The sequence below is a fragment of the Somniosus microcephalus genome, unplaced genomic scaffold (genome assembly GCF_052327205.1).
Source record: "Somniosus microcephalus isolate GS21.2 unplaced genomic scaffold, FLI_Smic_1.0 unresolved_chr8, whole genome shotgun sequence".
NCBI classification, from domain to species: domain Eukaryota; kingdom Metazoa; phylum Chordata; class Chondrichthyes; order Squaliformes; family Somniosidae; genus Somniosus; species Somniosus microcephalus.
The window spans coordinates 8,847,910-8,863,112 of NW_028225186.1; the positions used below are offsets into that span (position 1 = coordinate 8,847,910).

The 15,203-nt window shown below is 46.2% G+C and overlaps 4 non-coding genes across 4 annotated transcripts; all 4 read right to left on the reverse strand.

Moving 5' to 3' along the window:
- Nucleotides 1-2,942: 2,942 nt before the first annotated feature.
- On the reverse strand, nt 2,943-3,014 carry trnae-uuc (transfer RNA glutamic acid (anticodon UUC)). The gene has a single exon. It is a non-coding gene; the product is annotated as a tRNA-Glu (tRNA).
- A 940-nt stretch (nt 3,015-3,954) lies between these two features.
- trnag-ccc (transfer RNA glycine (anticodon CCC)) lies at nt 3,955-4,025 on the reverse strand. Its single transcript has one exon. It is a non-coding gene; the product is annotated as a tRNA-Gly (tRNA).
- A 2,062-nt stretch (nt 4,026-6,087) lies between these two features.
- trnag-gcc (transfer RNA glycine (anticodon GCC)) lies at nt 6,088-6,158 on the reverse strand. Its single transcript has one exon. It is a non-coding gene; the product is annotated as a tRNA-Gly (tRNA).
- Nucleotides 6,159-8,301: 2,143 nt separating this feature from the next.
- On the reverse strand, nt 8,302-8,372 carry trnag-ccc (transfer RNA glycine (anticodon CCC)). The gene has a single exon. It is a non-coding gene; the product is annotated as a tRNA-Gly (tRNA).
- Between the last annotated feature and the right edge of the window lie 6,831 nt (nt 8,373-15,203).

Genomic DNA, 15,203 nt, shown 5'->3' on the forward strand with positions numbered 1-15,203 from the left:
GCATGAGCTCACGGTTGAGCTAAGATTTTGCACTTTTCTAGATGCCGTGGGTGTTTCCTTCCAACGTTGTATAGCTTCTCAAAAATTACATAATTAAGAAACTAACGTTCCCCAAAAGAATAAATAGGAGCAGAATTGGGCCATTCAGCTCCTCGAGCCCCGCCATTTAATAAGTTCGTGGCTGATGAGATCTTCGACACAACGCAACTTTGCCGCCCGTTCCCCATAACCTTTGACTCCCCTGTAGCTGAAATATATGTCTATCAGACATACAGAACCCGTTTGACGTCTTACAGTGTGGCCCGAGGGATAGTGTGGAGAAGCTGCGATTGCTTTCCTCTGGAGGCTAAGAGGAAATTTAATAGAGGCTTGCAAAATTACAATGGGTTTTGATAGAGGAAATAAAGACAAACGCTTTCCAATGGCAGGAGGGATGGTAACCAGAGGTAGAATTGTCTTATGCAGCGAATGTTAAGGCCTCATGAATATCAGGATAAGTTATCACGGCCCAGTTACTCTGTCATTCGAGTCTTGCACACGTTGCTAATGTGGCATTTTTCACACTGGCAATGAGTTGACTGATAGCCGTGCTGTGAACAGCTAAGTTTGTTAGGGAGATGCAGTCGGCAAAATAATATATGGAAGACGGATAATAACCGTGACTGTTCTGAGGCAAGGAAGCGAATGCTGCACCTCGGTACCGAATGATGCGCTGCTGACTGTTGAGGCAACAGCAGCGGTGTGGAAAATTGATGAGGTGCAAGGATTGTTTCGCGCGGGTGCTTTGATTGCTGGCATTTCAAACAGCCAGAAAACGCACTGGTTCCACTGACCGGGAATCGAACCCGGGCCGCGGCGGTGAAAGCGCCGAATCCTATCCACTAGACCACCAGGGAAGCTGTGAGAAGCGGCCTGCCAGCAAGCAGAACAAGGCAGTCTTTCCTCCTTGCTGCTTTGAAATTCAGGTCACTTTCACGCCAGACAAACTTTTCGGACAAGATGGCATTTTTTAGGCGAGATCACAAAGGACATGTTCAGGAAACCACAGCATCAAGTGCGTGTAGGAGTCCACCTGAAATCCATTTGCTTCTGTGCTTTTCTCAGAGATACACAGTCAGAGAAAAGCCGTCGGGATATTGAATAATCAGCACCAAAATATCAAGGACAATACAGAGGAAACAGTAATGCACTGCTTGAGACAAAGACTCAAACATATGCACGAACACAGATGTGTGCTCACTTTGTGTGAGTATGTCTCAGATATCCATATGATTCATGGAGGCGTGCAGTACAGTGTGAGGCCATTCGGCCAATCGTGCCAGTGCTGTCCACTTGAAAGATCAGACGTGCTTTCTCCCGCTGTTATCTGCATTTCCCTGTCCTCTCTCGTTCCGCAGTGCCCCGCACAAAAGACAAATAGAAGGAGACCACTATGCTAACGAGGAATTGATGCAGGAGGTTTTTATGCAGTTCCTCACCGTTTAAAATTGTTTTAGGTTCAATCTTCCGCTGTTGATCTTTTCCAAGGAGCGCTTTATGGTGCTGCCAAAACGTTTAAAATTGGGGATGTTAAAATTCCTTCCCGTCGGGGAATTTCACACCGGTCTCCCGCGTGACAGGCGGGGATACTCACAACGAGACTAAGGAGGAAGTGAGCAATGCAATGTCTGTCAGAGTAAGAATCGAGCCTGTTACACAGGAACAGGATGCCATTCAGCCCCTCAAAGCTGTTGCACAGGAACAGGAGCAGAACATTCATACCCTTGATCCACTTGCACAGGTACAGCTAATAAATTATTTATGCTCATGTGATGTGTTTGCTATGAAATGAATTGTTAAAAAAATTAGCCTGCATTGGCCGGGAATCGAACCCGGGTCTCCGTTGTGGCAGGCGAGAATTCTACCCCTGAACCACCAATGCACGCCGATTTAATCGATTCTATTTTCTGTTAGCTACAATTTATTTTTGACTTTTGTTAATACAAGCGGGGACACTGCGTTAACATAAAAAGCAATATGCAGCAGATACTGCATCTGGAATTGTTGATTAAATGCTGGAAAAACTTCGAAGGTCCTGGAAGATCTGTGGACAGAGAAACACAGGGTTAACCTCTCAGGTGCATGAGCTCTCGGTAGAGCTAAGATTTTGCACTTTTCTACGTCCCGTGGGAGTTTCCTTCCAACGTTGCTTAGCTGCTCAAAAATTACATAATTAAGAAACTAACCTTCCCCAAAAGAAAAAATAGGAGCAGGATTGGGCCATTCGGCCCCTCGAGCCCGCCATTTAAAAAGTTCGTGGCTGATGAGATCTTCGACACAACGCAACTTTGCCGCCCGTTCCCCATAACCTTTGACTCCCCTGTAGCTGAAATATATGTCTATCAGACATACAGAACCCGTTTGACGTCTTACAGTGTGGCCCGAGGGATAGTGTGGAGAAGCTGGGATTGCTTTCCTCTGGAGGCTAAGAGGAAATTTAATAGAGGCTTGCAAAATTACAATGGGTTTTGATAGAGGAAATAAAGACAACCGCTTTCCAATGGCAGGAGGGATGGTAACCAGAGGTAGAATTGTCTTATGCAGCGAATGTTAAGGCCTCATGAATATCAGGATAAGTTATCACGGCCCAGTTACTCTGTCATTCGAGTCTTGCACACGTTGCTAATGTGGCATTTTTCACACTGGCAATGAGTTGACTGATAGCCGTGCTGTGAACAGCTAAGTTTGTGAGGGAGAAACAGTCGGCAAAATAATATATGGAAGACGGATAATAACCGTGACTGTTCTGAGGCAAGGAAGCGAATGCTGCACCTCGGTACCGAATGATGCGCTGCTGACTGTTGAGGCAACAGCAGCGGTGTGGAAAATTGATGAGGTGCAAGGATTGTTTCGCGCGGGTGCTTTGATTGCTGGCATTTTAAAACAGCCAGAAAACGCACTGGTTCCCTGACCGGGAATCGAACCCGGGCCGCGGCGGTGAAAGCGCCGAATCCTATCCACTAGACCACCAGGGAAGCTGGCAGCAAGTAGAACAAGGCATTCTTTCCTCCTTGCTGCTTTGAAATTCAGGTCACTTTCGCGCCAGGCAAACCTTTCGTACCAGATGACATTTTTTCGGCGAGATCACAAACGACATGTTCAAGAAACCACAGCATCAATTGCGGGTAGGCGTCCACCTGAAATCTATTTGCTTCTGTGCTTTTCTCAGTGATACACAGTCAGAGCAAAGCCGTCGGGATATTGAATAATCAGCACCAAAATATCAAGGACAACACAGAGAAAATAGTAATGCACTGCTTGAGACAAAGGCTCAAACACATACACGAACACAGATGTGTGATCACTTTGTGTGGGTATATCTCAGATATCCATATGATTCATGGAAGCTTGCAGTACAGTATGAGGCCATTCGGCCAATCGTGCCAGTGCTGTCCCCTTGAAAAATCAGACGTGCTTTCTCCCGCTGTTATCTGCATTTCCCTGTCCTCTCTCGTTCCGCAGTGGCCCGCACAAAAGGCAAACAGAAGGAGAACACTATGCTAACGAGGAATTGATGCAGGAGCTTTTTATACAGTTCCTCACCGTTTAAAATTATTTTATGTTCAATTTTTCGCTGTTGATCTTTTCCAAGGAGCACGTTAAGGTGCTGCCCAAAGGTTTAAAATTGGGGATGTTAAAATTCCTCCCCGTCGGTGATTTTCACCCCGGTCTCCCGCGTGACAGGTGGGGATACTCACAAATATACAAACGAGGAAGTGAGCAATGTAATGTCTGTCAGAGTAAGAATCGAGCCTGTTACACAGAAACAGGATGCCATTCAGCTCCTGAAAACTGTTGCACAGGAACAGGAGTAGAACATTCATTCCCTTGACCCAGTTGCACAGATACAGCTAATATATTATTTATGCTCAAGTGATGTGTTTGCTATGAAATGAATTGTTTAAAATGTTAACCTGCATTGGCCGGGAATCGAACCCGGGTCACCCGCGTGGGAGGCGAGAATTCTACCCCGGAACCACCAATGCACGCCGAGTTAACAAATTCCATTTTCTGGTAGCTACAATTTATTTTTGGCTTTTGTTAATACAAGCGGGGACACTGCGTTAACATAAAAAGCTAAAAGCAGCAGATACTGCATCTGGAATTGTAGACTAAATGCTGGAAACACTTCGAAGGTCCTGGAAGATCCGTGGATAGAGAATCACAGGGTTAACCTCTCAGGTGCATGAGCTCACGGTTGAGCTAAGATTTTGCACTTTTCTAGGTGCCGTGGGAGTTTCCTTCCAACGTTGTTTAGCTTCTCAAAAATTACATAATTAAGAAACTAACGTTCCCCAAAAGAATAAATAGGAGCAGGATTGGGCCATTCAGCTCCTCGAGCCCCGCCATTTAATAAGTTCGTGGCTGATGAGATCTTCGACACAACGCAACTTTTCCGCCCGCTACCCATAACCCTTGACTCCCCGACATACAGAACTCGTTTGACGTCTTACAGTGTGGCCCGAGGGACAAGCGATTTCAGTTATGTTGATGGCGTGGACAAGCTGGAATTGCTTTCCTCTGGAGGCTAAGAGGAAATTTAATAAAGGCTTGCAAAATTTCAATGGCTTTTGATAGAGGAAATAAAGACAACCGCTTTCCAATGGCAGGAGGGATGGTAACCAGAGGTAGAATTGTCTTATGCAGCGAATGTTAAGGCCTCATGAATATCAGGGTAAATTATCACGGCCCAGGTACTCTGTCATTCGAGTCTTGCACACGTAGCTAATGTGGCATTTTTCACACTGGCAATGAGTTGACTGATAGCCGTGCTGTGAACAGCTAAGTTTGTTAGGGAGATGCAGTCGGCAAAATAATACATGGAAGACGGATAATAACCGTGACTGTTCTGACACTGTGAGGCAAGGAAGCGAATGCTGCATCTCGGTACCGAATGATGCGCTGCTGACTGTTGAGGCAACAGCAGCGGTGTGGAAAATTGAAAGGTTGATGAGGTGCAAGCATTGTTTCGCGCGGGTGCTTTGATTGCTGGCATTTCAAACAGCCAGAAAACGCACTGGTTCCCTGACCGGGAATCGAACCCGGGCCGCGGCGGTGAAAGCGCCGAATCCTATCCACTAGACCACCAGTGAAGCTGTGAGAAGCGGCCTGCCAGCAAGCAGAACAAGGCAGTCTTTCCTCCTTGCTGCTTTGAAATTCAGGTCACTTTCACGCCAGGCAAACTTTTCGTACAAGATGACATTTTTTAGGCGAGATCACAAAGGACATGTTCAGGAAACCACAGCATCAAGTGCGTGTAGGAGTCCACCTGAAATCTATTTGCTTCTGTGCTTTTCTCAGAGATACACAGTCAGAGAAAAGCCGTCGGGATATTGAATAATCAGCACCAAAATATCAAGGACAATACAGAGGAAACAGTAATGCACTGCTTGAGACAAAGACTCAAACATATGCACGAACACAGATGTGTGCTCACTTTGTGTGAGTATGTCTCAGATATCCATATGATTCATGGAGGCGTGCAGTACAGTGTGAGGCCATTCGGCCAATCGTGCCAGTGCTGTCCACTTGAAAGATCAGACGTGCTTTCTCCCGCTGTTATCTGCATTTCCCTGTCCTCTCTCGTTCCGCAGTGCCCCGCACAAAAGACAAACAGAAGGAGAACACTATGCTAACGAGGAATTGATGCAGGAGGTTTTTATGCAGTTCCTCACCGTTTAAAATTGTTTTAGGTTCAATCTTTCGCTGTTGATCTTTTCCAAGGAGCGCTTTATGGTGCTGCCAAAACGTTTAAAATTGGGGATGTTAAAATTCCTTCCCGTCGGGGAATTTCACCCCGGTCTCCCGCGTGACAGGCGGGGATACTCACAACGAGACTAACGAGGAAGTGAGCAATGTAATGTCTGTCAGAGTAAGAATCGAGCCTGTTACACAGGAACAGGATGCCATTCAGCCCCTCAAAGCTGTTGCACAGGAACAGGAGCAGAACATTCATACCCTTGATCCACTTGCACAGGTACAGCTAATAAATTATTTATGCTCATGTGATGTGTTTGCTATGAAATGAATTGTTAAAAAAAATTAGCCTGCATTGGCCGGGAATCGAACCCGGGTCTCCCGCATGGCAGGCGAGAATTCTACCCCTGAACCACCAATGCACGCCGACTTAATCGATTCTATTTTCTGGTAGCTACAGTTTATTTTTGACTTTTGTTAATACAAGCGGGGACACTGCGTTAACATAAAAAGCAAAATGCAGCAGATACTGCATCTGGAATTGTTGATTAAATGCTGGAAACACTTCGAAGGTCCTGGAAGATCTGTGGACAGAGAATTACAGGGTTAACCTGTCAGGTGCATGAGCTCACGGCAGAGCTATGATTTTGCACTTTTCTAGGTGCCGGGGGAGTTTCCTTCCAACGTTGTTTAGCTGCTCAAAAATTACATAATTAAGAAACTAACCTTCCCCAAAAGAATAAATAGGAGCAGGATTGGGCCATTCGGCCCCTCGAGCCCCGACATTTAATAATTTCGTGGCTGATGAGATCTTCGACACAACGCAACTTTTCCGCCCGCTCCCCATAACCCTTGACTCCCCGACATACAGAACTCGTTTGACGTCTTACAGTGTGGCCCGAGGTACAAGCGACTTCAGTTATGTTGATGGTGTGGACAAGCTGGAATTGCTTTCCTCTGGAGGCTAAGAGGAAATTTAATAAAGGCTTGCAAAATTTCAATGGCATTTGATGGAGGAAATAAAGACAACCGCTTTCCAATGGCAGGAGGGATGGTAACCAGAGGTAGAATTGTCTTATGCAGCGAATGTTAAGGCCTCATGAATATCAGGATAAATTATCACGGCCCAGGTACTCTGTCATTCGAGTCTTGCACACGTAGCTAATGTGGCATTCTTCACACTGCCAATGAATTGACTGATAGCCGTGCTGTGATCAGCTAAGTTTGTTAGGGAGATGCAGTCGGCAAAATAATACATGGAAGGCGGATAATAACCGTGACTGTTCTGACACTGTGAGGTACACATAAATGTGGGCATTTAAGGTGTCTTGTTCCCAATGTCATTTCCTGCTGACTTTGAAACAGCAGGCATTTTACAGAAGGCAAGGAAGTGAATGTTGCTTCTCGGTACCGAATGTTGCGCTGCTAACTGTTGAGGCAACAGCAGCGTGGAAAGCTGAAAAGTTGATGAGGTGCAAGCATTGTTTCGCGCGGGTGCTTTGATTGCTGGCATTTCAAACAGCCAGAAAAAGCACTTGTTTCCTGACCGGGAATCGAACCCGGGCCGCCGCGGTGAAAGCGCCGAATCCTAACCACTAGACCACCAGGGAAGCTGTGGAAAGCATCCTGCCAGCAAGCAGAACAATGCAGTCTTTCCTCCTTGCTGCTTTGAAATTCAGGTCACTTTCGCGCCAGGCAAACCTTTCGTACCAGATGACATTTTTTCGGCGAGATCACAAACGACATGTTCAAGAAACCACAGCATCAATTGCGGGTAGGCGTCCACCTGAAATCTATTTGCTTCTGTGCTTTTCTCAGTGATACATAGTCAGAGCAAAGCCGTCGGGATATTGAATAATCAGCACCAAAATATCAAGGACAACACAGAGAAAATAGTAATGCACTGCTTGAGACAAAGGCTCAAACACATACACGAACACAGATGTGTGCTCACTTTGTGTGGGTATATCTCAGATATCCATATGATTCATGGAAGCTTGCAGTACAGTATGAGGCCATTCGGCCAATCGTGCCAGTGCTGTCCCCTTGAAAGATCAGACGTGCTTTCTCCCGCTGTTATCTGCATTTCCCTGTCCTCTCTCGTTCCGCAGTGCCCCGCACAAAAGACAAACAGAAGGAGAACACTATGCTAACGAGGAATTGATGCAGGAGCTTTTTATACAGTTCCTCACCGTTTAAAATTATTTTAGGTTCAATTTTTCGCTGTTGATCTTTTACAAGGAGCACGTTCAGGTGCTGCCCAAAGGTTTAAAATTTGGAATGTTAAAATTCCTCCCCGTCGGGGAATTTCACCCCGGTCTCCCGCGTGACAGGTGGGGATACTCACAACTATACTAACGAGGAAGTGAGCAATGTAATGTCTGTCAGTGTAAGAATCGAACCTGTTACACAGGAACAGGATGCCATTCAGCCCCTGAAAGCTGTTGCACAAGGAACAGGAGCAGAACATTCATACCCTTGATCCAGTTGCACAGATACAGCTAATATATTATTTGTGCTCAAGTGATGTGTTTGCTATGAAATGAATTGTTTAAAATGTTAACCTGCATGGGCCAGGAATCGAACCCGGGTCACCCGCGTGGGAGGCGAGAATTCTACCCCTGAACCACCAATGCACGCCGAGTTAACACATTCCATTTTCTGGTAGCTACAATTTATTTTTGGCTTTTGTTAATACAAGCGAGGACACTGCGTTAACATATAAAGCAAAATGCAGCAGATACTGCATCTGGAATTGTTGACTAAATGCTGGAAACACTTCGAAGGTCCTGGAAGATCTGTGGATAGAGAATCACAGGGTTAACCTCTCAGGTGCATGAGCTCACGGCAGAGCTAAGATTTTGCACTTTTCTAGGTGCCATGGGAGTTTCCTTCCAACGTTGTTTAGCTGCTCAAAAATTACAGAATTAAGAAACTAACCTTCCCCAAAAGAATAGGAGCAGGATTGGGCCATTCAGCCCCTCGAGCCCCGCCATTTAATAAGTTCGTGGCTGATGAGATCTTCGACACAACGCAACTTTTCCACCCGTTCCCCATAACCCTTGACTCCCCGACATACACAACTCGTTTGACGTCTTACAGTGTGGCCCGAGGGACAAGCGACTTCAGTTGTGTTGATGGTGTGGACAAGCTGGAATTGCTTTCCTCTGGAGGCTAAGAGGAAATTTAATAAAGGCTTGCAAAATTACAATGGCATTTGAAAGAGGAAATAAAGAAAACCGCTTTCCAGTGGCAGGAGGGATGGTAACCAGAGGTAGAATTGTCTTATGCAGCGAATGTTAAGGCCTCATGAATATCAGGATAAGTTATCACGGGCCAGGTACTCTGTCGTTCGAGTCTTGCACACGTAGCTAATGTGGCATTCTTCACACTGGCAATGAGTTGACTGATAGCCGTGCTGTGATCAGCTAAGTTTGTTAGGGAGATGCAGTCGGCATAATAATACATGGAAGGCGGATAATAACCGTAACTGTTCTGACACTGTGAGGCACACATAAATGTGGGCAATTCAAGTGCCTTGTTCCCAATGTCATTTCCTGCTGACTTTGAAACAGCAGGCATGGCAAGTGAATGTTGCACCTCGATACCGAATGATGCGCTGCTGACTGTTGAGGCAACAGCAGCGGTGTGGAAAGTTGAAAAGTTGATGCATTGTTTTGGCTTTGATTGCTGGCATTTTAAACTGCCAGAAAACACACTATTTTCCTGACCGGGTAATCGAATTCGGGTCGCGGTGGTGAAAGCGCCGAATCCGAACCACTATACCACCAGGGAAACTGCGAAAAGCGTCCTGCCAGCAAGCAGAACAATGCAGTCTTTCCTCCATGCTTCTTTGAAATTCAGGTCACTTCCACGCCAGGCATCTTTTCGTACAAGATGACATTTTTTAGGCGGGATCACAAAGGACATGTTCAGGAACCCACAGCATCAAGTGCGGGTAGGCATCCACCTGAAATCTATTTGCTTCTGACCCACTGACCACAAGCTGACCGATCACAAAGAAAGTGACCAAATGATCACAATCTGAAAGAACACACAGAAACTGACCCATTGACTAAAACCTGATGGAACAAACACTGAAACTCTCACACTGACCACAAACTGACCTAAGACACCGAAAGTGACCCATTGACCACAACCTGGACAAACACACAGAAAGTGACCAACTGAACAAACCATGACTGAAGAAACAGAAACTGACCCACTGACAACAACTTAACCGAACACAGAGAAACTGTACCACTGATCAAACACTGATGGAACTGACAGAAAATGATCCACTGACCACAAACTGACCGAAAACAAAGAAACAAACCCACTGACCACAAACTGACCGAGCACACAAAGACTGGCACAATGAGCTCAACCTGAACAAACTCACAGAAACTGACCCACCGGACACAACATGACCGAACTCACAGAATCTGACAAAATGACAACAACCTTACTGAGCACACAGAACTGACCCACTGACCAAAACTTGAACAAACACAAAGAAACTGAACCACTGAAGACAACCAAACGTAACACACATAAATTGGCTCACTTACCACAACCTGACCGAACACAAAGTAACTGACACACTGTCCACAACCTGATCGAACATACTGATTCTGATACACTCACCACAACGTGACTGAACGCACATAAACTGACATACTGACCAAAAAGTGACCGAACACACAGAAACGAACCCACTGACCACAACCAGACCGAAAGCACAGAAACTGACCCACTGACCACAACCTGGCTGATCAAACATAAACTGACACAGTGACCAAGTCCTGACTGAACACACAGAAACTGACCCACTGACCACAACCTGACAAAACACACAGAAACTGGCCCACTAACCACAACATGACCAAACACACAGAAACAAAACCACTGACCACAACATGTTCGATCACACATAAACTGACCCACTGACCACAAATTGACCGAACACACAGAAACTGACCCACTGACCACAACCTGACAGACCACACGGCAACTGACACACTGACGGCAACCGGTACGATCACACAGAAACTGACCCACTAACCACCACCTTTCCAAACAAACAGAAACTGATCCACTGACCACATACTGACCAAAGTCAACCAAACTGAACCACTGATCACAGCCTGCTCAAAACTCAGAAACTGACCTTCTGATGATAACCTGGCCGGACATGCAGAAACTGGCCAACTGAACACAACCTGACCGAACACACAGAAACTGACCAACGGACCAGAACCTGATCAAAAACACAGAAACTGACACTCTGACCACAGCCTTACCAAACACAAAGAAACTTACCCACTGACCACAACCTGGCTGAACACACAAAAACTGTCCCACTGACCACAACCTGACCAAAGACACTGAAACTGACACACTGACAACAAATTGAACGAGCACACAGAAATTGAGCAACTGACCACATCCTGACCAATCACATAGAAACTGACCCACTGACCACAATCTGACTGAACACACAGAGACTGACCCACTGAGCAGAACCTGACTGAACACACAGAAACTGACCCACTGACAACACATGACAGAACAAATAGAAACTGGCCCATTGACCACAACCTGAGCGAACTGAACCAGACTGAGCCACTGACCACAACCTGACAAAACATGCAGAAACTGACCTTCTGGCCATGACCTGAGCGAAGACACAGAAACTGACTGACTGACCACAACATGACCAAACACAAAGTACCTGACCCACTGTCAACAACCTGGCTGAACACACAGAAACTGACCCACTGACCACAACCTGACAGAAAACACGGAACCTGACACAATGACCACAACCTGAACGAGCACACAGAAACTGACACACTGAACAAATACTGAACGAACACAGTGAAACTGACCCACTGAGCACAACCTGAGAGAGCACGCAGTAACTGAGCAACTGGCCACAAGCTTACCAATCACACACAAACTGACCCACTGACCACAACCTGATCGAACAAACAGAAACTGGCCCACTGACCACATACTGACCGAACTCAACCAGACTGAGCAACTGACCACAACATGACCGAACATGCAGAGTATCACACACTGACATATCCAGACCGAAAACACAGGATATGATCCACTGACCACAACCTGACCGAACAGACAGAAACTGACCCATTGACCACAACCTGACCGAACAATCACTGAAACTGACCCACTGACCAAAACATGAGAAAGTACACAGAAACTGACCTTCCAACCACAACCTGAGTGAACACAAAGCAACCGACCCATTGACCACAACCTGACCAACTGAACAAATCCTGACAACTTGGCTGAACACACAGAAATTGATCCACGGACCACACACTGACAGAACTGACAGAAAATTATCCACTGACCACAACCTGACCGAACACCCATAAACAAACCCACTGGGCACAAACTGACCGAGCACACAGAAACTGACCCACTGACCACAACCTGACCAAACACACAGAATCTGACAAACTGATGACAACCTGACCGAACAAACAGAAACTGACACATTGACCACAACCTGACCGAAAAAACACTGAAACTGACCCACTGACCATAACATGACCAAGCACACAGAAACTGACCTACCTACCACAAGCTGACCGAACACACAGAAACCGACCCATTCACCGAAACCTGGCCAAACACACAGCAACTGACCAAATGAACAAATCCTGACAGAACACACAGAAAATGAACATTGGACAACAACTTGACGGAACAGACAGAAACTGACCCACCGACCACACAATGACGGAACCCGCAGAAACTGATCCGCTGACCACAAACTGACTGAACACACAGAAACTGACTAACTGACCATATTTGGACCAAACACACAGAAATTGACACACTGACCACAATTTGTCCGAACAGAGAAACACTGACCCAATAACCACAATCTGACCCAATACACTCACAGTGACCAAATGACCATAACCTGACCGAGTACACCAAAACTCAACCACTGATACAACCTGACGGTGCACAGAGAAACTGACTCACTGACCAGAACATGACCGAACACACAGAAACTGACCCATTGACCACAACCTGACCGAACAAACACTGAAACTGACCCACTGATCAAAACATGATAGAGCACACAAAAACTGACCTTCAAACCACAACCTGAGCGAACACAGAGTAACCGACCCATTGACCACAACCTTTACAAACACACAGTAACTGACCAACTGATAAAATCCTGACAACTTGACTGAACACACAGAAACTGATCCACGGACCACACACTGATGAAACTGACAGAAATATATCCACTGACCACAACCTGACCGAACACACATAAACAAACCCACTGGGCACAACCTGACCGAGAACACAGAAACAGACCCACTGACCACAACCTGACCAAACACACAGAATGTGACAAACTGACGACAACCTGACCGAACAAACAGAAACTGACACATTGACCACAACCTGAACGAAAAAACACTGAAACTGAACCACTGACCATAACATGACCAAGCACACAAAAACTGACCTTCCTAGCACAACCTGACCGAACACAAAAACCGACCCATTGACCGCAACCTGGCCAAACACACAGCAACTGACCAAATGAACAAATCCTGACAGAACACACAGAAACTGAACATCTGACAACAACTTGATGGAACAGACAGAAACTGACCTACTGACCACACAATGACGGAACCCACAGAAACTGATCCGCTGACCACAAATTGACTGAACACACAGAAACTGACCAACTGACCATATTCGGACCAAACACATGGAAATTGACACACTAAAAACAACTTGTCCGAACAGACAAACACTGGCCCATTGACCACAATCTGACCCAATACACTCAAAGTGACCAAGTGACCACAACCTCACCGAGTACGCCAAAACTGAACCACTGACAACAACCTGACGGTGCACAGAGAAACTGACGCACTGACCAGACTCTGACCGAACACACAGAAAGTGACCAAATGACCACAACCTGAGCAAACACACAGAAACTGACTTACTGATCACCGCCTCTCCGAACACACAGAACCTGACCCACTGACCACCACCTGTCCAAGCACACAGTAAGTGACCCACTGATAACAGTTTGACCACACACGCAGAAACTTACGCATGGAACACATCCTGACCGATCAGACAGAAACTGAAACACTGACCAAATCCTGACTCACAATACAGAAACTGACCCATTGACCACAGCTAGTCCCAACACAGAGAAACTAACCCACTGACAACAACCTGACTGAACACACCGAAACTGACAAAATAACCACAACCTGAGTGAACAAACAGAAACTGACCCATTGACCACAACCTGACCGAACACACAGAAACTGATACAATGACCAACTCCTGACTGAGCACACAGAAACTGACACACTGACCACAACTTGAATGAACACACAGGAATTGACCCACTGGCGACAACCTGACCAAACACGCAGAAAGTGACCCATAGACCAGCACCTGTCAAAACACACAGATACTGACCCACTGACAACAACCTGGCTGAAGACACAGAAACTCACTCATGAACACAACCTGGCCGAACACACACAAACTGACCAATGACCACAAACTGACCGAACAAACAGAAACTGACCCACTAACCGCAACCTGATGGAACACAGATAAACTGGCCCACATACCACAGCCAGACTGAGCACACAGAAACTGACCCACTGACCAGAACCTGACAGAACACATAGAATCTGACTCACTGTACAAATCCTGGCCGAACACACAGAAACTGACCCACTGACAACGTTTTGACGATACACACAGAAACTGACCCACTGACAAGATCCTCTCCGAACAGACAGAAATTGACCCATTGAACACAACCTGACCGAGTACATAGGAACTGACACACTGAGCAAATCCTGACCGAACACACAGAAACTGGGACACTAACAAAAACTTGACTGAACACACAGAAACTGACCCACTGACCACAAACTGAAGGAATCGACAGAAATTGTTCCACTGACCACAACCTGACTGAACACACAGAAACTGACCCACTTAACACATTCTGAACGGACTCACAGAATATGACCCACTGACAAAAATCTGACCGAGCACGCAGTAACTGACCCAGTAACCACAACCTGACCAAACACACACAAACTCACCCACTGACCACAACCTTACCGAACACACAGATCCTGACTCACTGACCACAACCTGACCAAACACACACAAACTCACCCATTGACCACAACCTTACCGAACACACAGATCCTGACTCACTGACCACAACCTGACCAAACACACAGAAACGGACCCACTGACCACAACCTGATCGACCACACAGAAACTGAGCAACTGACCACAAACTGACCGAACACACAGAAACTGACACACTGACCACAACTTGAATGAACACGCAGGAATTGACCCACTGACGACAACCTGACCAAACATGCAAAAAGTGACCCGTA